The 24,696-nt window shown below is 44.3% G+C and overlaps 1 long non-coding RNA gene across 1 annotated transcript in view; it reads right to left on the reverse strand.

The window, feature by feature from the left end:
- LOC146205571 (uncharacterized) overlaps positions 1–23,566 on the reverse strand; it is a 103,121-nt gene extending 79,555 nt beyond the window's left edge. The window contains exon 1 of the long non-coding RNA XR_014703204.1: positions 23,486–23,566. This is a non-coding gene — a long non-coding RNA (uncharacterized LOC146205571). The remainder of the gene's footprint in view (positions 1–23,485) is intronic.
- Between the last annotated feature and the right edge of the window lie 1,130 nt (positions 23,567–24,696).

A 24,696-nucleotide genomic window follows, 5' to 3' on the forward strand; every position in this document is an offset into this window, starting at 1 on the left:
TTCAAAATAAAAAAAAATAAAAATCCAAAATGCGCATATTACTGCTACGATGGCAGTCTGGCAGGAAACAATGAAATAGAACTGGTGGCTTCTGCGAGTCGAATGGTTCTCAAATACGCATATCTGTAAGGCTACAAATCGCAACTACTTTTACTGCCTTTATCACGCGACCTACACTTTTTTTGCCAATGCACTGGGCCAGCGGTTTTGCGTCGGTACGACGCATCGTTTGAGGTGAGCTTTCTTCGTTTCCGGTCCATGCCGAGGCTTCGAATGACGCCGAGGTTCATTTCGGACTTCCAGTAGAAAGTAGTACGAACACATGAACCCAATCGGTGTGCCAAAACTTGTGAAAGCGAACGTTACTTCCACTCGGAGAAGCCGTGCTGCAATCTCGCGACGCACACGGTTGGCATAGCGAGCACTCAAACCCGCACAACGCGCCTAAACCCAGAACCTAACGTTGTCAGGAAAAATAGGCGAAGTCTGAGCACTGTAGACGTTGTAGGAAGTATGCTTCCTTTTTTTTTTTTTTTTTTTTTTTTTTTTTTGAGAAAGGTTACGAAAGGGGCGTCGCGAAGGTGGGGGAGCAAAACTGCGACAACGCGTTGGGTGAAAGGGCCACCCAAGTACATTGTACCAACCTTTTTTTTTTTTTTTTCTGTTTCCGGCTTTCCGTGTAGTGCCATAGTTCAGGTCATCCAGCCGAAATAAAGGAAGTGAAGCTCGACACGCTATTCTCAATGATGCGGCGCAGCGCGGAGGCGAGCAATTAATATACGAGTACGCGCCGCGGCGCCCGCCCCTGAAACACTCCACCCACCACTCGGATTGAACACACTTGTCAATTTCTTTGACCTGGAACCGTATTTACATCGTATCTTTAATGACGCCAAGAATAAAAAAATATATATACAGCAGCGGCCGCACAACCAAGTTGTACCGGTGGTATGAGACTGCTCAAGACGTTGTGCTCCATCACTAATGTTCACAAAAAAAAAAAAAAAGAAAAAAAAAATAAGATTGGAGCCATTGTCATTTGGAGTGCCCGGCGGCGCGAGGTATAGTCGTTACCGAAACCTGAACTTGAGCGTCACCTCTCGCTCCGTTTCAGAGCGCAGCGAGAAGCAGACGCACCCGTTCTCCTCCGCCGCCGCCGCCGACCGCGCGTCACGTGACAGTAACGAGGGGTTGCCCTGGTACAGATTGTTAAAGAAATGCGTTTGCGTGTGCGAATAATTGATATACTATATTTTTATTTGCTAACTTTGATAGGAACCTATTATTTTATGGGAAATAATGATTATGTTTGCGTTTCCAAACGGCTAAACGTGACGTAGGCGAGTACTTCTAATTCCGGCCTACAGGGTCGCATGGTCGCTTCAGGATTGCAAAAATGCTGTGATTTCAGAATGACATTATTAAATGCAGAAACAATATTTCGACGAGATATTTTGGAATCGGCATGCCTAATGTTTACTGAAGCAAGGAAAATTGCAACTGGGCAGCTACATTTTCGTTTCACGACCCCTTTAAGTTAGATGCTAATTTGCGATAGGGATTAGAGTTGACGACTTATGCATCTGCAATTGTGTGCCTTAATCACCTTACCGCACCACGTGACTTAGCGCAGCGGACGCTTTTAGAGGAGGTGGATGAGTGGAGCAGGTGCCACCAGAGAGACTGCAGAGGGTATCACGCTACCAGCCACGTTAGGGTGCCTCGATGTCTTTCGCCTCCGCTCCCTAAGCCACGTGGTGGCACGGGCCGCAAGAGAAAGCGTCAGAGTGAGCGTCGCAGCGTCGCATAGCGCGAGCGAGCTTTCGCATTCATACACGTAGACGATCCGAAGTGTCTCTGGTTTATTTTTTTTTAAAAAACACTATCATAAAAGAGACAATAGAAATGTAGCTGTCTGGTGCCGCAAGCGACTGCGCTGATTCGAAAAAAAAAAAAAGTGCGGGAGTACTATTTTTGTTCTCAACAATGGGTCTGTTTCATTTTTTTTTTTAATTTTTAATATTTGTTTCAACCCAGAATCAATATAGGCCAAGCGGGGGGAACTTTATACTTGCCTCCCACCGCATAAACCAAAACAGCAAGTGAGCTTACGCTGATATACAGCCCCTCAATAATTTAATGTACGCAGATTTCGCCAGAAAAGAGCTGTGCTGAGAAAGAAAACCACGTGAGTGCCAAAACCCGTGTTTGTTCAACGTACACTTCTCCGTTGATGTCAATTTTGGGATGAATAATTTTATTTGCTGTGCCGTTAACCTGTTCTTAAAAAGCAGCAGCAACCACAGCACCATACAGCGAGAAGACAAAACTATTGATTGATTGATTGATTGATTGATTGATTGATTGATTGATTGATTGATTGATTGATTGATTGATTGATACATTGATTCATTCATTATTTATGGACTGAATGAATGTTTTATTCCAGGGATACCGCTATAGAGGTATCGCTCAAGAATGTGAACTCTGCAGCTCCGCTGAGGCACATTTTATCCAAATGCTAAGCTTTTCACAGGTTGCACCATGCATGTCGGTTAGTCCTTTATCACGTCACCATGTCTCTACAGGAGAAAACCCTCGACTGCAGATCCCTAACAGGAGGTGTCTCAAATCTGACTCGCCATACCTCAGTGAATCTATGTTACTCTTTGTTTATTCGTTTTGAAACATCTTACTAAATTGAATGTTTTTCATTTTTTGAAATAAAAATAGAACTTAATAAAATTCCTTCAACTGCCGTTATAACCCGAAGTTTGCTTTTATCGATAAGGAAGTCTTCGGGGGTTGCCGAAATGTTCGCCGTAGGGAATAAATCTGTTCGGAATAAATCTGTTGTTCGAGCTAGGGAATAAATCTTGACGAACGCCCGCACAACTTAAGCCACACGCTTAAAAAGTAGAGATAGAAAGCTGAAAGAAGAAAATTCCCGTTGACAAGGAAGGAGCTGACACCGATTCCTCTTTTTTTTTTTTTTTTTTTCCTTTCACCATCGTTTAGTGTTGCCAAATAAAAAAAGAAGGATTACTTTGGCAGATAGAGAATTATGGCGCATCTGCTGAGCGTCTTCTAAGGAAAGAAACGGCTGTTGCAGTATATAGGATATTTAGCCGTCACATATAAACACAGCCCTGCCGCGGTGGCGCAGTGGTTAGGGCGCTCGACTACTGTGAACGAGGATTCGGCCGCTTTTCGACAGAGCCGAAACGCAAGGCGCTTGCGCGCTGTGCGATGTCATTGCACGTCAAAGAAGCCAGGCCAGGTGATCGAAATTACCGGAGCCTTCTACTACGGCGTCTCTATAGCCTGAGTCGCTTTGGGACGTTAAACCCCATAAGCCATAAACATATAAACATGCTGCTCAAGCTCTAGCTTCTGTGTAACCCAGCCATACTCCGTTCACCCTTTTTGTTCGAAAAAGCGTTTTATTTTTTCCCCCTTAAAGTGAAGCAGAAGCATTGTTTTTTTCTTCTGATTTTTTTTTTTTTTTGAGCACTGAACGAGATTTGCAGATTACAATGTATGAGCGTTGAAGGTGAATCACTGCAAGCTTTTAGCGCGATATCATTTTAATCAGTTAAGTAATCGCAGATTAAAGCCGGGACAATGTGCAGACTTTTCCTCACAGCTTTCTGTTGTGCGGGATAGTTCAGTGATGACGTCATTTGGCGTAAGAGTCGTAACCAGCTCCGCAGCTGGGGCCGCGGAGCTGGTTACCAGGCACAACGCCGACGGCTGCGACGGCGACGACGCGAAACGCTGGAAGGGGTACCAAAGAGCTGCGCTCTAAAACTGCCCGTATACCAGATTACCATTTGGTGGACCTATATATAGAACTAAATTCAGAAAAGAGCACGTATACCAGATTACATTCTGCCGCCCCCTGTTACGCTTTCCTTCCCTTGGAATCCAGTTTTGTTACCCCAAGCGACCATCGGTTATCCTGTCTTCACATTACATGCCCTGTCCATGCCCATTTCTTCTTGATTTTCACTAGAATGTCAATAACTTGAGTTTTTTCTCTGACCCACTCTGTACGCTTCCTATCTATTAATGTTACCCCTACCATTTTTCGTTCCATGGCCCTCTGATTTGTCCTCAACTTAAGTAGAACCCTTTTGGTTAGCCTCCACGTTTCAGCCCCATAGGTGAGTACAGGTAAAATGCAACTGTTGTATACTTTCCTCTTGAGCGATACCGGTAAGCTGCTAGTCATAATCTGCGAGTGCTTGCCAAATGTGCTCCATCTCAATCTTAGTCTTCTTACGCGATTACCTTAGTAAATACCTTATACGTAACAGACAATAAGGTGATTGGTCTGTAATTTTTAAGGTCCTTAGCGTCCCCTTTCTTATGAATGAGGATAATGTTAGCGTTCTTCCATGGTTCCGGTACCGTTGATGACGCCGGGCACTGCGTATACAGGGTGGCCAGTTTTTCTAGCACGATATATCCCCCCCAGTCCTTCAACTAATCTGTAGTTATCTGATACTCTTCAGCTGCTTTTCCCCTTTTCATAGTTTCTATTGCTTTCTTAACCTCGTCCTTCGTCACTGGTGGAACGTCTGACTGCTTTTCCCTACGGCCAATTTCATTACGGTCCTGTCTACTTTGGCTACTGTAGAGATCAGTATAGAACTCCTCGGCTACTTTGACTAACTTGTCCATATTCGTGATGACGTTGCCCGTCTTGTCTCTTAGCGCATACATCTGATTTTTGCCTATGCCTAATTTCTTCTTCACTGCTTTAAAGCTTCCCCCGTTCTTTACAGCATGCTCAATTTTCTCCATGTTATACTTCTTTATATCGGCCACTTTGCGCTTATTGATTAGCTTGGATATTTCTTCCAATTCTATCTGGTCTGTTGGATTGGAAGCTTTATACTCTGGCGTTTCTTAATCAAATCTTTCGTCTCCTTAGATAGCTTACCGGTATCTACAGCGCACGCAGCAATGATATCTCTGAAATTATTGTTTATTGCTTGTAGAGTAATGTCGCCATCCTCGGTTAGAGCTGAATATCTATTCTGTAGCGAGATCCTGAACTCTTCTGCCCTCCTCCTCACCGCTAATTCATTAATGGTCTTCTTTCTTACTAATCTGCTGCGTTTTTTCTTTTCGGGACCTCACCATCTTGTGGTCACTGCATATCACTTTCCCGATTATCTCTATATCTTGCATAATGGCGGGGGTTGAACACAGTATGAAGTCAATTTCATTTTTAGTCTCCCCGTTAGGACTTTTCCATGTCCATTTCCGGTTCTTCCGTTTGCTGAAGAAGGTATTCATGATTGTTAAGTTATTGCGCTCTGCAAACTCATCTAGTAACTCCCCCTTGCTATTCCTAGAACAAATGCCATATAGCCCCCTACTGCCTGGTCTCCCGCCTGCTTTTTCCCTACCTTGGCATTGAAGTCGCCCATTAGTACAGTATACTGCGTTTTTACTTTTCGCATTGCCGATTCTACATCTTCGTAGAAGCTTTCAACTGCCAGGTCATCATAACTACGTGTAGGTGCATAGGCCTGTACAACCTTCATTTTATACCGCTGCCTAATTACGATGCCTGCCACTCGGGCGGATGAGGCTAAGAAGTTCGTAGGGGTCAAGTGGATGCAGCTAGCACAGAACCGGGTGAATTGGAGAAATATGGGAGAGGTCTTCGCCCTGCAGTGGGTATAGTCAGGATAATGATGACGATGATGATGATGATGATGATGATGATGATACCAAATTACCATTTGGTGGACAGAAGCTGTGGCGCTCAGTTCACTATAGACCTTATTTAGAAATTAAGATACTCTTTATCGTAGTATTTTAGCAGGTATGCGTCATACATGATCATTATGGTGGCATAGCACTTACAGCTTTAACGTGCATAATAATGTCAGTGAACGTTAAAGAACCCGAGGTGGTCGAAATTTCCGTAGACCTCCACTATGGCGTCTCTCACAGCCTGAGTCGCTTTGGAACGTTGAATTCCATAAAACAAATCAATCAAACCAGTTATTAGAAGACAATGTCAAATATTTCAAGCTGAGTGACAAAGGTTTGCTCCTTCCGCGAGCTAGGTATAATACTATTAAAATTAAATCCTCTGACCTACATCTCCAACAAATAGACCATTTTTTATGGTCTGCAAATGTAAAGCTTGCACTTACACGCCCAGCACCTTTGGTCAATTAATTGCTGCTCTGCGTGAGTGTGGACACTGCCTGCATCGATCGTTCCTGCATGAGCATTCATGCTCGTGCGGTTTGCTATACGTAAAGTGTTCTTTACAGCACAAACTCGTAGATACAATTAAGGAAGGCCCACACAATCTCAGGGGCCGGATTTTTTAATGTTGCCAATATTCCTATGGTTGCATGCTTGTTTTATAAAAGAACGTATATACCCCAGATATAGTTAGGTGATGTTCCAAAGCCAATAAAAATATATAAGAATGGAAAAAAATAATTTGGGCGAAGCGCGGGCGCATAATATAACCATTCGTATCAGTCACAATACAAAGGCGGATGCATGAGAGTCATGCGAGCTTTTCATCAGGACACGCCTTTTCCAGCTCCAAAGAAAGCACGAGACTTATATCTGACCGCAAAGTGACTGCATAAGGCACAAATGCGCCCACATATTAAATTTTAATCTCAATTGACTCAGATGACTGCATCTCGATCTGTCTGATAGAAACCCGCGCTGTCATGTTTTTCGTGGGACAAAAAATAATAAAGGAAGCGTACCAGCCAATAAACGCGCAATATAATATGTACCAAATGCGAAGCACGTGAAAAAAAAAAGAAGAATCCACTAGTTTTGTGCACCACACGTTTTCTTTTTTTTTTTTTTCGTACAAACAAAGTTCCTGCGTTTTCTTCCTTTCGTCCCCGTTCGTTCGCGCTCTTTTTTTTTGGAAAATGTATCACCAACTCGCCTGCTTAACTATCCTGTTGAATCCAACATATATGCATGCATCTCCATGAGTTTGCAACGCTTGGCACAGTTGCTGTGTGGACAGAACATCTTAAACGCGCTGTCGTGCCTGAGCACAGGCATCGCGTCGATCGCGTTCAGCGGGCGTGCGCTATGACCTCCGTTATTTTCGTGGCGGCAGCCTAAACCTATAAAAACTTTAACGCCTTTCTGTGGAATGTAACAACCTGTTTCGTTTAATTAAGCTGCAGAGGTCCAGAAAAAAAAAAATGCCGAAAACGAAACCACAGAGCTCGTGCTCCGTCTGCCGTAGTATAGTTTCGCTTCTTTTTTCTTTGTGATTTCGATTGTTCGCGCTCGCGTTAATTGCAGCGGTTATCGAGCTGCTGCTTTATGAGCAGGAACAAAATTGACATCTTTGTGAGCGTGCGAGGCGTCAGTGCGAAACAGACAGAACACTTACGTAGCAGGATCAGGACGAAGCAGGTAAGGAGCGTGCTCCACAGCAGGACACTAGCATCCTAATACAGATTAGATAGCATTCATAATCTCGCTGGCCCGTCTGGTATCTAAAATTGCCCACTTCAACTACACATCTAATATGGCAACAAGCTCCCAACATCCCTCTGCCATGTACCTTTGACAAAGGCTCCCTTTCCTTTGCACCTGTGCACAATTCCACTTTCTTCCTGTTATTTGCCCTGTGCACTGCATACATGCCTAGACCATATTCTCCTCCTGTCTATTGATACAGTAAAATTTACAGAGAACATATATTCCATCACTGCTGCACTGTATAGTACTGTGCAGCTTTGTTTTAGGGTATGAAAATGTCATTTTGGTTTGATCACTGTGCATTTGCTTCAACTACTGAGCTGCCTTTCTAGATAAATTGCTTCACTGAGCAACAAGACCAGAAGATAAATTTCTTAGAACCATAAACCTTGCATTATTTCTACATCAAGCTGCAACAACACATTGAAAGTCAATCTGAGCGCGACGGTGTGCAGGGTGCAGAAAAAGTGGCTGAAAGGAAGCAGCATCTTATATAGGGTGTTCTAAGGGCCATAGCAAAGACAGATAAGTGAATGGTAAGTTTATTGGTGAAACTATTGTAACAGCTCGTTAACAAAATGGTACCACAGGTGGCTGTGTGAACAATCATCAGGACATTCTCAGTATCCATGAAAATGTTAAAAGGATAATATACAGTAAATCGGATCATACTAATGTGGTGTGGATACCTAAGCCTGCTGTTGCAACATTTATTAACCTTGCTGATTTATGGATACAACTGAATGCTTTACTTAAATTCGTCACTCAGTACAGCAGTACCCACTCTGGAGAGGTCAGTGCCGATTGAGTTCACTGAAACTGCACCCGACACCAAAGTCACGTTGTTTTATGTTGTAATATGCACTGCATACAGCACAAATAACCCTGAAATAACAAATAATCCACATGTAGTTTGGATTGCAACAATAACAAGATGAAACTTGTAGCTGAGACAGTGTTTGTGGCTTTGGCATAACTGCTGCCTTAGCCGCTAGAAGCAGACAACGCACTGTGACGGTGGATTTTCACGGAGCAGGGGATCTGAGGTCAATGAGTGCCAAGCACAAGATAAGTGGTTAACTCGAGTCAAGTAAAATGTGCTGGATGTGTAGCTTTTAGAAAGTGATAAAGTATCAATAGCTCTAAAAGAGTAATTCGCAGTGTATAACGAAATCTGTAAAAATTGCTAAGATGGCATGAGGTTAAGAAGCCTCAGTGGCAGCCTTTGCCTGGGAAAATATGGTGAGGCCTGTGATGTGTGGGCTTGAAAAGAAAAACAAAGCATCTTTTCAAGATTGAGAAAGAGGCTGAGGTCCAGGCTGGTAAAAGTTTCATCTAAAAAGCCTACTTCTGATAAAAACTTACTCTTTTCAAGGAAACAATTTGGTAATCACCAGTCACCACTGCAGAAAGAAGGATCCGTGCATGGGTATCTGATTTATGTACCGCTCTGGAAAGAGAAGTCTTCTTTCTGATTCTAGTCTTCAACACACAAATAAAACATGGATGACAGTAAGCCGGTCATGGCTTCTACAGCAATGTAGTGGCAGCGCATTACTTAGAAGATATAAATGTGCTGTGTGTGTGTGTGTGTGTGTGTGTGTGTGTGTGTGTGTGTGTGTGTGTGTGTGTGTGTGTGTGTGTGTGTGTGTGTGTGTGTGTGTGTGTGTGTGTGTGCGTGCGCGTGTGTGTGTGTGTGTGTGTTTGTGTGTGTGTGTGTGTGAGAGAGAGAGAGAGAGGGGGGGGGAATGAATGGTCACATCATCACAATAAGATACTTAATGTCATCAGCAGCAAACATGTGAATAAAGGTTGGATGAATGGACCTTCAGTTCAGTTCAGTCGTTCAGTCGTGTCCGACTCTTCGTGACCCTATGGACCATATCACGCCACGCTTTCCGGTCTCTCACTATCTTCCTAACATCCTAACTTCATCTGCAGCGCCTCGAGGATGCCATCTAACCATCGCGTTCGCTGCCTACCCCTTCTCCGGTGACCCTCAACCTTTCCCAACATCAAATCTTTCTCCAGCGACTCCTCTCTTCTCATCAGATGATCAAAGTAGCTGAACTTTAACTTTAGAATTTGACCCTCCAATGAGCAGTCAGGGTTTATGGTCGACAATATCGACTGATTCGATCTTCTGGCCGCCCAAGGAACTCTCAAGATTCTCCGCCAGCACCACAATTCAAACGTGTCAATTCTTCGGCGGTCAGCCTTCTTCACAGTCCAACTTTCGCATCCATAAATCACAACTGGAAATACCATAGCACTAGTTATACGGATCTTGGTTGGCACACTGGACCTTATCTTGGTATAATTAAGATCTCTTATTTAAACAGCAAAAACGGTTGGCTGCTAGATTCGTATTCACTATGTTGCCCAGCTGAAGCCTTCTGGGCAGCAAGTCATTGCTGGAAAGCTCAGATGATGTCCTTTCCTGCCCTCAGCTGGATTGTGCATTAACTATACGGACAGTAAAACTTGACTCATAACCAGACTTTCAGTACTCCCATTGACGGCCTCTGTCATAACTCAAATATAAAAAAAGCAACATTCACTTTGTACCTCAATTCAGCAAGTCTGAGGAACCTAATTTTACATTTGGGAATAGCACATAGCTGAAGCTCAGGATCTACCAAAACACAAATCAGCAGCGTAAATAAAACCAAATGACATGGGCACTGCTAAGTAGAACTTTTTTTTTTTTTTTTTTTCATATGTGTCGTGGCACGGCCGAAACAAACTGCCGTCGGACCAATATGAGGATATTCGCACTTTTTTTTGGCGTTTGTTTTCTTGTCAGTTAAGCGTGATATTTTCATCTTGAATCTAATTTCGCGTGTACAAACCCCTGCACACCGTCCCCAGCAGGAGAGTCGCGCACGGTAGACACAGAAAAAGGATCAGCGTTTCAACGGCGATGTGCCCGGAGGCTACGTTCTTGGAGTTGCGAACAGTCCACACTACAAGTGAAGCAAACCTGAGCGGCGGGTCGAGCACAGGATGTACCGTAACTGAGTAACAGCATTTGGGTATCCTCTCCAGCAAGTTTGCTTTCAGCGACAGCCACGATCAAGCAAGGAACTGCCGCGACAAAGGTCCAGCGAGGCTGCAGAGGCGTAAGCCCACAAATACGAAGAGCACTAGCACAAACACGCCAGGTAGGCTGGAAATTAAGCGCTGCAGCGACTATACACAAAGCTAAAAACAATAAAATGCGATGCAGTTACAGCGAACACGCCCAGAAAAAGAAGATGCAACACGATAGCGCCGACGACAGGTCGCTGGGTCTATACGGTCTCATCAGCACCAGCAGCACGGAGCACAGATTTCAGCAATTCGCCATTAAACCAACGACGTCATTCCAATTGACCTCACCCTCCCAGCCTCACAAATGTGGGACTCAATTATTGCACGTCAACTGAGGAGAATCACGTACAACAAAGGCGACGTATAACCAGTAGAACTACGTCACGGCTACGTATTACCAATCTGGTCCTCCTTGCCCTATCAACCCGCTTTTTTTTTTCGAACTTTTTCCCTCTATGCTTTTTCCCCGCCGATTTGATGACCGGGTGGAAAGATGGGGGAGTAGGCTGGCTCATCCTTGCCCTCTGCGCGCTTTTTTTTGCGATTTTTTTTATAGCGACGGGCGCTCCGGCGCTGTGGGCTGTGGTTCTTCTGCATGCTACCTTGGCTTTCCTCTACTTTTTTCCCTTCTTTCCTAACTAGAGGCGGCGAATACAAGCCCCGGTGACACGAGCGGCCCCGTTCAGTGTATCCCTGTAAGCTCAAGAGACAGTTATAGGGCCCCGTTAACCCCCCTCTTCATATCCTCTCCCCCCCCCCCCCCCCCCCCCTTCTACAAGAGCCGCATTGGTAGTGACATGGGGTATCGCGCTCTTCCCTTCCCTTGAAAATACTTTGCTACTGCTTCGTTCCAGAAACTCGGTTTGACGACCTGCTATTGTAAACGAAAAGAGGAAAAGCAAAAAGCAAGTAAGCACGTAGGCGTGCCACCTCCTCGAGCTGCGCTAGCTGCTCGATTTCTGACACTGCTCTCCGCACGTGGTACTTTTACAAGGTCTCTCAGTATGAAAGGGAACTATCAGTTTGCGCAAAAAGATGGTTCATTTTTTCTCTGCCAAAGTCAAAAATTACTTTAGTAGAAATTACGAAAGTCGAAAATTACTGAAGTAGTAAATTTATCCTTGTCAGTAAAACAAGAAAAAAAAAAGTATGCTTAGCACATAGAATGACGCAGTAACGATTAACTTCATTTGAATACTATAACTTTGTTCCTTTTCATATTGAACAACCCTGTGCAGACCATGAAGGTTAACTCCTCCAGATTTGCGCGATGTAAAACAAGGCGAGGTCATGGATGAGCAAACAGGTAAGTGCGTGTAATATAAACAAATAAAAAGGGGATGAAATGAATTGAAAAAAAAAAAAAAGGTACATATAGAAAGCACGTTAAAACCTAGGACATTCAATGTAGGGCAACACGGAGAGGGAAATGGGGGTAGGACGTGGTTAGCGGAATTTCAGATAGACATATGAGACCTCTAGCGGTAGCGCGGATGCTTGCGAAGTATCGATGTGCAATCAACAACGGGGAGTGAACTTTTGAGTGCGCGCGCAGCGCCTCCGAAGTCTCTTCCCTGGTAAGCACACGCACAAAAAAAAAAAAAAAAAAAAAAAAAGTGTGTGTGTGTGTGTGGGGGGGGGGGGGGGAGCGAAGAAAAAATACATTTTAACAATGAATGTGTGTGCGCGCTTCCTTCTGTACGCCAGGCGACCATTCCCCCATTCACCTCACCCGGTGTCAGAAAGACAGGAAAAGAAAGTTCGAAAAAAAAAAAAAAGGCGTGAAGCGAGGGCAAGGATGCACACGCTCCCCCATTCACGCCACCGGGTTGTCAGACAAGTGGGGGAAAAGTTAATAAAGAAAAAAGCCTGCTGAGAGGGCAGGAGAACCAGGATTGTAGCCATGACGTAGGTTCTACTTCACCCTTTTTGCCAGGTGATCCTCCCCAGACGATGTGCAATAATTGAGTCCCCATAAATGCAGGCAGTGTGGCCCTAGCGGCTTGAAAGGTACTCGCAAGGCGGGGGCTGGGCAAGGAGGCGAAGAGCAGGCATCCCTCTGATTTGATACGCATGCGCGCGGGACGGATAACTCATACACAGAGCTTAACGTTAGATGTCGCTGACTTGCTCCGCAGAGACCGCAGAGCGCCGTCGGCTGCTCTAACAAGGCTGCTCACCACTGTACCGCCCCATCCAGATGATGGAATCACGCCTTCCCTAACTGGTGATGAGCAGTCCAACTCTGAACTCCTTCGTTGTTTTAAATGGCGATTACGTCCCCATTCCAAATGCGCTAGTAGCAAAAACGACTTCGATTGCTTCCCTTCCAAGTTTTCCACTTTCGATCCATTCAAGCTTGCCGGATTCTAAAACATCTCCAGCTTCCCCTTCCCAGTATCATTGTCATCAGTCACCACCACATCCGCCACCACCGTGACCACTTCTATCAGACCAAATATAACACTTATACTGCAGACCAGAGACTTTTCTCACATCATATGACTTAATCCTCTCGTGTCCTTTAATAGACTCCCAGTCTTAAAAAAGAAAGTTGTTAGTCGAGCAAAACGAATCGTAAAATTTTAATCCTGGAATTTCCTGTCATTAAAAACGCATAACTCTGTTACTTTATGATGCCATTTTCTCCACAGGCGTTGCTGAAAGACAAGTCCCGCCGCGTTGGCTCAATGGTTACGGTACTCGACCAGTGAGCCCAAAGACACGGAATTGAATCTCAGCCACGGCGACCGCTATTCAACGGAGGCGAAAAGCATCGCGGCCGGTCGTTACCGGCTCACGTTAAAGTGCCCCAGATGGTCAAAATTTCTGGAGTCCTCCACTACAGCCCCCCTCATCGCCGGAGTCGTTTTTAGACATTAAACCCTGTAAACCAAAGCAGGTAGACAAAACGGCACTTTTAAATGACAAAGCTTCAAGACGAATCTTTTTTTTTTTTTTTGTTTCTCCTAAATTTTCTTCTTCTGTGCCATTGTTTTCTTCAACGCAAATTTTCCACAACGTTCAATATACCTTCCGACCTTTAAGTATATATGCTCAGAGTGCAGAAAACATTTTTTTTTTTAAACCTCGCCATATTTCGTGTATTCTTCCTTAACCGCCTACTCTTTCTTTGCTAGCCTTCTTATCTTGTAGGGATCACTGTTGTGTTCCTTGTTGGATGTCACAAACTCAACTTATGCGGCTTGGGTGAAATATGCAGAGAAGTCGCTTTAAACACTCTTTGTTTAAACTAAATTGGTGGAATGGCAAGGAATGGCAATGCTCCTTTTTTTTCACTTCGCGCTCAACCTAAACAAATCCTAAATTATAACAAGGCTGACTTCAACGCTATAAATCGTGATCTGGAATGTTTCTCTGAACAGTGTTTTTCGCGATTTTTCCTCCTGGTCTGTTAACAAAAACTGGTCTTTATACAAGGAAAAAATGACAGAACTCGTGCGCAATTGCATTCCTCTAATAATGTTTCGTGTTAACGTATCTAAAACAAATCACTTCGTACAAGTTAAAAAACAAGAAGAAACGCCTTTTTAAATCAGCGAAGCGACTTTGCACGCAGTATTCGAAAACACAATATAAGTTATGTGAAGCATCATACTGCCATGCCGTCCGTAAGGAGAAACGCAAATTTCTGTCACATAATCTTCAATCGCTCATGAAAAATAATCCAGCCAAATTCTGGAAAACCATCTCCCCCCCATCACGCACGTCTGACAATATTTTTTACTGGATGCAACCGGATGTCCCATTCCTCAGGACAGCTGTGCAACAGTTTTCAATGATTTTTTTCACATCTGTTTTCACTAACGAAGACTATTCTAACCTACCTAGCCCACAAGAAACCGATTTCCCTTTCATGAGTGCAATAGACATCACTATAGAAGGCATTGCATCTCTAATCAAAAGTCTCAAAATATCTACTTCTTCAGGATTAGACGGAATAAATACCAAAATTCTAAAACACACTGTAGATGCCTCTAGCCTCATCCTCTGTCATATTTTCAAACAGTCATTAGAAGCTGGCGAAATTCCGCATGACTGGAAGATTGGTCAAATAATCCCCATGTATAAATCTGGTAACAAACACTCTGTCAGTAACTACCGCCCCATATCGCTAACAAGTGTTCCATGCAAATTGCTAGAACACATCATTGCATCTAACGTTGCCTTCCACCTGGAGCGAAACAGTTTCTTCTTCCCACACCAACACGGTTTCAGAAAAGGGTTTTCCTGTGACACACAATTAATAGAATTTACTACTGACCTCTTTAAGAACATGGACGAAAATTGCCAGACTGACTGCATATTCATTGATTTCTCTTGTGCATTCGGCCGCGTCGCCCATTGTCGCCTCATAGCTAAATTGTCATTGCTTAATTTAGACAACCTAACAATCTCTTGGATTAGAAATTTTATGTCATTTCGCAAGCAGTTCACTGTTTTCAATAACTTTTCATCACCCCTTAGCGACGTCACATCTGGCGTTCCTCAAGGTAGCGTCCTCGGTCCTTTATTATTTTTAATATACATTAATGACCTCCCATCTCACATAAGATCATCAGTTCGACTGTTCGCTGATGACTGCATAATTTATCGTGAAATCCGTTCCCTCACTCACCATGTCATCCTTCAGCAGGACCTGGAGTACGCAACTAACTGGTGCAGATCATGGCAAATGACACTTAACACGGAAAAATGCAAAATAATGACAGTCAGTCGGAAGCATTCCCTCTCAACCTACGATGATTCACTCAACAGGATTTCACAACCCGCACATCTTCTTATAAATATCTCGGCGTTCATTTTACCGAAAATCTTTCATGGGCGACGCATATTGAAAATATAACCGCCAAAGCATCGCGCACGCTCGGCTATCTAAAGCGAAATCTACATAGCGCACCTATTTCTACTCGTAAGCTCGCATTTCTAACTTTCGTTCGTCCTCAACTAGAATATGCATCAGCCATCTGGTCACCACATCAAGAGTATCTAATCAAATCCCTAGAAACTATTCAAAACCGTGCCGCACGTTTTATTTCCCATGATTACAGCCGCCATACCAGCGTGACTAACATCAAGTTGTCCTTATCACTCACAAGTTTACAATCACGTCGGGATATCGCGCTTATCTGCTTGCTACATAAACTAATCTACAGTCACCATGCATCAACAGTGCCACTTACTAGACCGACTCGCACCTCCCACCGCCTGAATAATAATATATGTTTTCAACGTCTATTCGGCCGAACACATGCATTTAACTTCTCTGCCTTGCCACGGGCTATAAAGGGTTGGAATGGTCTTCCCGAACGCATCGCTAACATATCTGACCCACTAAAATTCAAAAACGAATTGAGTACCATTTTTGCAGTCAGAATAACTTTTTTATATTGCGTTCACTGTGTGCAGGTTGATTTCGTCCAATGCCGCTAACTGTTGTATAATGTCATAATCCTCGGTTTATTACTTCCCATGCATGCTCTAATACTTATTTGCAGTTCCAGTCCTGTATTACTGTCAACTTTTGTATTTTAAACTATGTACCATTGTTCCTTTTGATACACTGTAACCCCTCCCCCTCACACAATGTTCCATGTTTGGAACCTGTGAGGTATTTGTATAAATTTGTATAAATGACGTGCGTAGCCCCTTGGCTTCTTTTTTGTTTGTTTGTTTGTTTGTTTGTTTGCGTTGGATTAACCTCCTTGGATGATGAAAACGTTTTCTTCTCATGACATACAATTAACTGGTACTCTGCAGAGTAATATGCGGCGAATAACCGAAATAAAAAAATCCAACCTTCCGGTATCTCGTACCGCGATGTTCCTCATTTAGCGTAGCAATAAGGCTCTTTAATTCACGTACCCCAAGTGTTCATTAAACAACTCACACCGAATTCGCTCCAAATCAGAATACCCAATAAGAATCACTTCGCCTTCCTAAAACCTTGAGCTTGAATCAGAGCAGGAAAGCACGATATTATTTGACAGTGCTTCCAGTTTTGAAAACAGCACTGCATGCGACATTTTCAAGAGGTATTGATACCGATCTGGGTGAGTAAACAGCTATCATAACGCCAAGCGCACAAGACTGCGGTGTCTGGACTGTGCTTCATGCCAAGGCTTCCTTTAGCGGACGCGGCGTAGAGTGCAAAACTGCTTTTCATGCTTAAGGTCTGTTTCACAATTGGCTGGCACTCTGGCAGCCCTCTCATTGGCTGCCGTGAATGGTCAGCGCAAGGGGGGGCCGCCAATCGCAAACCGAGCATGTGTACGCGCAGCTATGTGAAAATAGTATACTGAGCATACCGGAGACGCACTAACGTAAACGTATACCGGTTTACCGGACGCCCGTTCCGCATGGGCAGTGGCAGAGTGTGTGTGTGGGGGGGCGGGAGGCAAGGTAGCGCCTGGTAAACTGGTATACGTATCCGCAATGCTAAATCTCTCTAATGTGACCTTCGGAACCAAATCCCAATGTCTCTCGTAAATGTCACATCGCATTCAAGAGCACACGGCTCACGTGTATTTGGCTTAGATTTTGTGTGCAGGGGACAGGATGCGCCTCAACTCTCTACAGCGACGTGGCAGCAGTGTCGAAGCGACCGTGCTCGCAGTGTTTTGGGTGGTTGCAATCAAGAAGCCCAAGCACGAACTCGGTATATGGAGAAGGGAGTTCGTAAAATTGCGTTTGATGTCGTCGGATCATTGCTATTTGTGATAGTGAAAGAAAGGATAAGAAGAGAATGCTAACTAGCGTCATCACAATGTTTGTGAGAGCAGAGTGATGCGAATGATGCAAAAGCTCTAGTATTCGAATTCGAATTGTGCCATCACAGTAGAAAACGGTAGCAAAGACCACATCATGATGAAAGTGCGTTGCTTTACTGTGAATGTTTGCTCGGTCGTTTGAAACTGTACTAACAGACAGTTTTTAAATGTAAAGCCAAGGTCTGCGTGCGCAGGAATTTGACCTTCAAGTGAACTTGACCGATATTACGGCTTTCCTTTCTTATAAACCATTTACAATTGAAGCGAGAGCTTCACTACGCTAGGTAGAGCCAGTCTTCGCGTAACACTAAATTGGTGCTTCAAGTTACCTTGACTGAATTAATCGTGGCTGTCCGCGATTCCGTGGAGTGCACCCAAAAATATGCTGCGCCTTCCTTTCCCCAAAATCTAACTTAAATAGAGAGGCAGCCCTGTGTTTTACGATGTCAGCGCACGTTAAAAGCCCCCCGATGACCGAAATTATACCGTTGCTCTCCATATCGCGACCCCTTCCACTCTTTCCACTTTCACGACCACCTTTCTCCCTTTTCTCACGGCACGGTTCAGGTGCCAGCGAGAAGTCTTACAGATATTGCACCTTTCCTTTCTTATAAAACAATTTAAAATTTACTAAAACATAATGAAAACAGGACCTTGACTTGGTTTGGTGTAGGTGTCCACCCAAAAGTGTAGAGCGCTTTCCTTTCTCTAAAACCTAATTTAACTACTAGAGGTTCGAATTGGACTTAGAAATGTACCAACCCAAGATTACCCCCCCCCCCCCCCCCCCCCCCCCAGTGGGGATCGTGCATAACTTGAACTTTCTGAGAGGGGTCGTGACTGCAGGTGCGCCAAGCTGAAGCCAAAACAAACTTCAACACGGATCACCGCAGCCTCTTCGTAGCCATAGCCAAGGAATACCTTTCGGCACAATAACGAGCTTTACCACGTGTAACCGTGTGAATTAAGCTATCGCGTACACACTAAGCTTAACCGTAGCCAAACAACCACCGTTTTTTTTAGACTTAAAAATGGCAGCAGTACGTCGTGCTTTATGAAGTGACTTATTTCAGGCTATCAGCTTGTATACTCATATACTACTCCCTTTTAAGCCTAAAGGCGAACAACGATCAGCGCCGTGGATGCCTGAAGGTACGCAAGCAAAAATGAGGTTGCTTTACGTTTTGGAAATGAAACAGCATTCAGTGGTAAAAATAAGTTATTTTTGATTGAACTTTGTGAGCCGTGTTCTCGCTTCCTCTTGTACTGTTGTTCAAACGGTTCAAAGATTGTAAACACTTAGTTAATAAAAAAAAGATATGTTATGTAAAAGCATATTTAAATTTTCGCATATTGACAGACTACAACTGCGCATATACTCGAAACAAGCACGTAAGGTATAAAATTCATAGCGCGAAAATGGGCCATGGGATTGTACAACTTAACCTAAAGCGTATGATTGAGGTTTCCAGCTTTTTGCGCGTGATGAATTGAAAGTGTCGCCTATGATTTCGACAGCGTAAAGTAGGGTACAAAAAAACACTTTTGGCATTAAGAAGACAACACTATAGCCACAAATGCAGTTCAATGCACAGATGAAACGAGTAAATACAGGTCCATAAAGAAACGTATTGTTTTTACACAGGAAAAAAACAAATGTCGTGCTTGCTACAGTTTGGCCATAAATTACGATTGCGACAAAGGACTTTGCACATTGCTCCCTGAAGTCACGTTTATAACCTGGCGAATGACGCTTATCGACGTGCCAATGAAATTTTCTTCACTCTCTCGCAATTTCAAAACCAGTCCTAAAAACAAATTATTATAAGGCAAGAAATCGCAGTTTCCGCAGTGAGTACAGGCGATAAGCTGTCATATTGGCGTCCCCTGCAAAAGGCTTCTCAGGCTGCTGCTATATCACACTGGACACATTGAAGTCAGTAGCGCATACACAGAGCATTTCCAGCGTATTGAGCAACTTGCGACGCCTGAAGTGGACATCATAAGGTCCCTGCCCCGTTTCATAGATTTTCTTTTGAGAATTTGCTCGTCTTTCGCAACGTGCATTGCAGTGGTGCTGGCCGTCGCCTATAGCGCCAAAGTTGTAAATTTTATGCGGGATATGAACGAAGTACACATAAGAAAAATGGAAGAAACCTGCCACATAAAAACGTGCCAAAGACGAAGGCTAGATAGTGCTGAGATTTTATCATTATCTAAATTAATGCAAGCAAGAGACACAACTGTAACTGATTACATAGTAATGACATTCCATATTTAGTTTTTTTTCTTCACATATCTCCAGCAAGCTTATCCTGGAAGTGAATGATTTCGGCCGCGATAAGTAAAATTCAAGTAGTACTTTTATACAGTTGGATAAATTGCCCTGGAATGTGAATACTTATGCAAGTTTTATTTAGAAAGCATATGCGCTAGTTCTATCAACAGTCCATTCGATAAACCCAAAGGTGCCAATTCTCGTAACTTAGATCATTTTTCTTTAACATGATCTGCATAGACAACAAAACTATACGCTAATTTTATATTACACGTAGGAAATTGCATTGATTAAAAACTCTCAATGCATTTCTGGGCTCGACAAGATTACTATATTGATACTAACGCAGAAATATACGAGGCAGAGAAGCCCATCATGCTGAGGGAACAATTAAATGCCTCAAATAGCTAGAGGTTGGCTAATATAATGATTACGCCTGATGCTATTGCTCCCAAAACATCAGGGCAGGGCCAATCAGGCCACAGCAACAGTATTCTGTACAAGTCGTTTCTGAAGTTTAATGATCCGGAAAACTTTGCTCTGAAATATGCGCGAGCGCATTACCTCTCTAATGAGGGTGCCCGTTCGCAACAAAGGATACGCCCTGGTCAATGGCAGCATAGTTGTTACTTACCATGATAGTTACCAGACTTGTACTGAAGCATTTTGAGGCACAAGTGTGATGGAGTTTCTGATTCAAATTTCTGAATAATGCATCAGTATTATTAAGCTACCGTCAACATTGCAAAAGCTGGGGACACAGAAGCGGCAGACAACTCCTTTTAACACCCAGCGAGCACCTATAAATTTCCGGAACACTTCGTCAGCGGTATTAAGCAGCAATGTTGGAATCGGGAAGCAAAAATGTCTGACAACTCTTTTATAGCACCCAAGAAGCACCTAATTAATTTCGGAGCATTGCATTAGCAGTTTTAAGCCGATGTCGCAAAATATCGGGACACAGAAGCAACAGACAACTCCTTCTAGCACCAAACCAGTTAGCATTTGTGTACCTAGCTGTATCCTACTCGGAATCTATGCGTGTAGCCATAGGTATACAACCCATAGTTGCAAAATAAGCATGCCGTTGATTTCAAAACATTAAAAACAGCGGTAGTTTATGCGACCTCTCATGCAGAAATGTTACGTGTGCCAAAATGGAAAGAGTTTGGACGATTGGTTGGGAGGGTATAGCGTGGCGCTAAAATATTTAGCGGAGCTGGCCTCTTGGCTGACTATTGCAGAAGGCGCCGTCATCGAACGGCAGAGTTCAATGCTAGAAGTGCTCGTGGGAGGCAATCAAAAAACGAGACTAAGAAGACCTTGCAATGGAAAAAAATATGGAATGTGATAAATGCACCAGAATTCATTCTCTGGATTTATTGGAAAAATCAATGCATATTTGAATATTCGTTTTCTTTTTTTTTCTTTCTTTCTTTTTTTTTTTTTTTTTGCGGCGCACAGTTGCGCTAGCCATCCGTGCATATTTCGTGCATCTGCTACTGCTTTCACTCTTCTTACGCTTCACTTCCCGCAGTAAAAAAAAAAAAAAAAAATGTGGATTGTACAGTCTGCTCCTACTTCTATGCCTCCGTCCTTTACAATGTTCCAGAAGCGGATGTTGAGACATGATGCTACTCAAGCTTCTCAGCTGTATATAATGGTGGGGAATATGTCGGACGGCCACACAGATAACGCGGTCAAAGGGATGTGGACTGCGAGTAGCCGATGGAAATAGCTAAATCATAATTCTTGCAGCCAGTATCGTCCACTGTTCCTCCAGCGTCTAGCGTGTCATTCGGCGTGTCTCCTCTAGAGCGTCATTCACAGCCTGAAGAACATTCATCAGCGACTATTATCCGATCGAGTACTGCTGTTATTCTGGCTAGAACAGACATCATTGTATTAGGTTATATGTAGTCAGTGTGGCTTGAAACCTAATGGCAAAAGCGTTTTACGAATACATTATTCCATTATAGCTCTACCGGAGCAACTCTGAAAGCAGCTGAGGCAACTACAAAAGTAATTAATAAAATATAAAAACTACGGGACAATGTGAGTAGTAAATAATCACGAGAGGAAACACTATTGGTGTTATACTTATTAGGCGGCAATCAAAAAGGTGGGTGAAAAAAAAAGAGTTTTTAGCAAGGTTTGGGGGACGTATCACTTATATCTGTTGCAATAGACAACTACACAAGAATGAGAACTCGTTAAGTTTAATACACGTGCAGAAGATAAATTAATCCGTGGGCGTTCAGTTGAATTTCGAAGACGATTTCGTGAATATGCTCATAAAACTAGAACCGTACCGCTTACGAGCTCACCAAAGCCATACATCAAATACCGGTTATGAAGTATCACATCTAACCCTGCAATAGTCTTGCTGTCATCCCATGTTTAGTACAGCAAGATACAGCCTATTGTCATATTTGTGCGAAGAAAATATGCTTGGTGACTATAAATAGCTTTAGTTCGATTCAAAGAACAAAAAGGAGAAAGTACAGCATGGTTACAAAACATAAAACAGGGGACAAGACACAGGAGAAGAGCAAGCGGGGACGAGTTCAGCTTGTACCCTGCTCAGTTTTATATTTTGTAATCATGTCATACCAACTAGCCAATCATCGCTCATTCTTGGAATACAGCATGGTAGCTTGTGTCACTGTAATGGTCGTATTGCGAAGCGCTCTTGCGATAACTTAGTTGTCTGTACATAGCGACATACACAAGGACGCTCCGAACACAACACAGCGTCTCAGTCCTGCTCTGATACTCCGGAAAAAAGATGTGGCGGAGTTTAATGCACAAAAACAGAGAAATTGAAATGCGCCTGTGCAGGGGAAACTAACATGGACGTCAGAAAGAGCAGATATCCTCTAAGGTGCATCGTTCTTTATTATTATTTTTTTCCCTTGCAGCGGACGGTCCATTGCACACACGCCCGTCTGCTGGAACCGATATCGCAGAATGATGAAATTAAATCCTGTTACCCTCACCTGACCATTTCGATGTTCGCACTCTTATGCAAAGGAGATCGCATCTTACGAACATTATACATTAGGTTTCGAAACTGCTATGCATATTTTAGCATATTTTAGTTGTTTATATACTATACTAACACGTAGCAAGTCGGTCACGCCACGTTATGTATACAGGCTTTTAATGTGCCTTTCCCAGACTATAGAGGAAAGACAACGGAACACGAGCCACAAACGTTTCGCGACAGCTGTGTTACGGCGCCAAGCGTCTGCAGCATCCATTTTTTTTTTATTACTCGTCTACAACCTCAAAACTGCACCTTGAGCTTGCTATGTCTGACAATTATATTGCCGGCTACATAACTGGGTACGTTAGCATGACCTGTGGCAACCCAAAAGGAAACGCCCCCCTCTGATAAGTGTCAACATTTGTCGCCACCGCCGACACCACTAAAAGCATGACCGGTGGCAATCCTAAAGGAAACGCCATCCTGTGGTTAGTGTCAACTTTTGTCGCCACCGCCGACACCACTAAAAGCATGACCGGTGGCAACCCTAAAGGCAACGCCATCCCCTGGTTAGTATCGACTTCTGTCGCCGCCGCCGGCACCACTAAAAGCATGAGTCAAACCTCTGTAGGCTGGCATTTATGCTTAGCAGTGCCTATTATTCTGCCGAGCAGGCACCTATTTAGCGCCCGCACTTAGGCCGTTACCTCATTTAACGGCCTGCAGCGCGCGCAGCTGGGCGACCTAACCCCGAGAGATTCCGCTGATCGCAGCAGGCCTCTGCAGCGCATCCCGGCGGTCTTACAGAGGGAGTGAGAAAGCGCCACTGACCTGCATCTTCACGGTGGTGTCGGCGAGGAGGCGGCCACCGGCGATCTCTCACGGCACGCGCCGCCGCGGCTGGGCGGCATCGAAGGACGGCTCCGAATGACGCCGCTGTGCCGGCGGCCGAATTGACGCGCGCTCTTGGCCGCGTTCGCCGCTCGGGCGAGAAGGGCTTCCGAATAGGCGGCTGCATGGCGCGAAGTCGCGGTAAGCTCTGCAGCCGCCGATTTTTTTCCTCATGAGGTCTTCCGCTGGAAAGACCACCCGTAACAGCTTTCTTTCTTGCCTTTTTATATGTGTTTATATATCTTTATATGTGAGCGCTTGCGTGCGTGTGTTCCTGCGCGGGATCCATATAAATAAATAAGTTTGTTATTACAACAAACAAAAGTCCCCAAAAGCGCGCTTGCTCCGGCTGCTTCTCGAAAACTCTTTCTCTTCCCTCATGCGGGGCGAGGGCCCCGGGTGCGCCAGACGGACACTGTGGCGCCCTTTTGGTTATGCGCCCGGCTGCTTGTTTTTCTTTTGCGGATTAAGTTTTAGCATCGTCGGGGAGGGAGTCTGCTTTCTCCGTGGACCAATCCCCCAGGTAGGGCTTCCGCTAATCCGGATGAGGAGCAAGCAGGAATAACACGGGGCCGCCGCTGCCGGAAGCGGCGGGGAAGAAGAACGGCGGCCAACGCATGCGCGCGCCGACAACGCTGAGAGCGCGCGCTGCCGGCCACGGGCGACCAATTGCGCGCCGCGGCCCACTCCCACCGCGTCACGCGCGGTCCGACCGCTGACCGCTGGGTTGCATGCCGCAACAGGACGGACGTCACCCTTGGGAGCAATTGATGCGGCTGTGACAGCAGCCCTGGCGACATCCGAGTTTTATGGAATCGTTGCTTGCTTTCGCGACACCAAAAGGAAGCCTCCCTTTACTTTTATTTTTCGTGCCAAGGCTGTGTGAATTTTAAATCCCGGAACAGACTGCCCAGTATAAAAAGCAATTCACTCGAAATACATGAAAGTCCTTACTCGAATTCCTTTCGATCCAGAGCTATCTGATGAGTACGTAACTGCGTTATAGTTACGCTGGAAAACCTGCGTGGGTATAGATGCGAAGCGCTAGCTCGCGATCCTCTTGTCAGCTTCGCGCATGGTGGTCGTCAGCTCAAGAGAAAAGAATCAGCGGGTCATCTAGTGATACACGGAGGCATATCTACTCACATTCT

Source organism: Amblyomma maculatum, chromosome 1, assembly GCF_055883805.1.
Source record: "Amblyomma maculatum isolate TAMU_Amacu chromosome 1, ASM5588380v1, whole genome shotgun sequence".
Classification (NCBI taxonomy): domain Eukaryota; kingdom Metazoa; phylum Arthropoda; class Arachnida; order Ixodida; family Ixodidae; genus Amblyomma; species Amblyomma maculatum.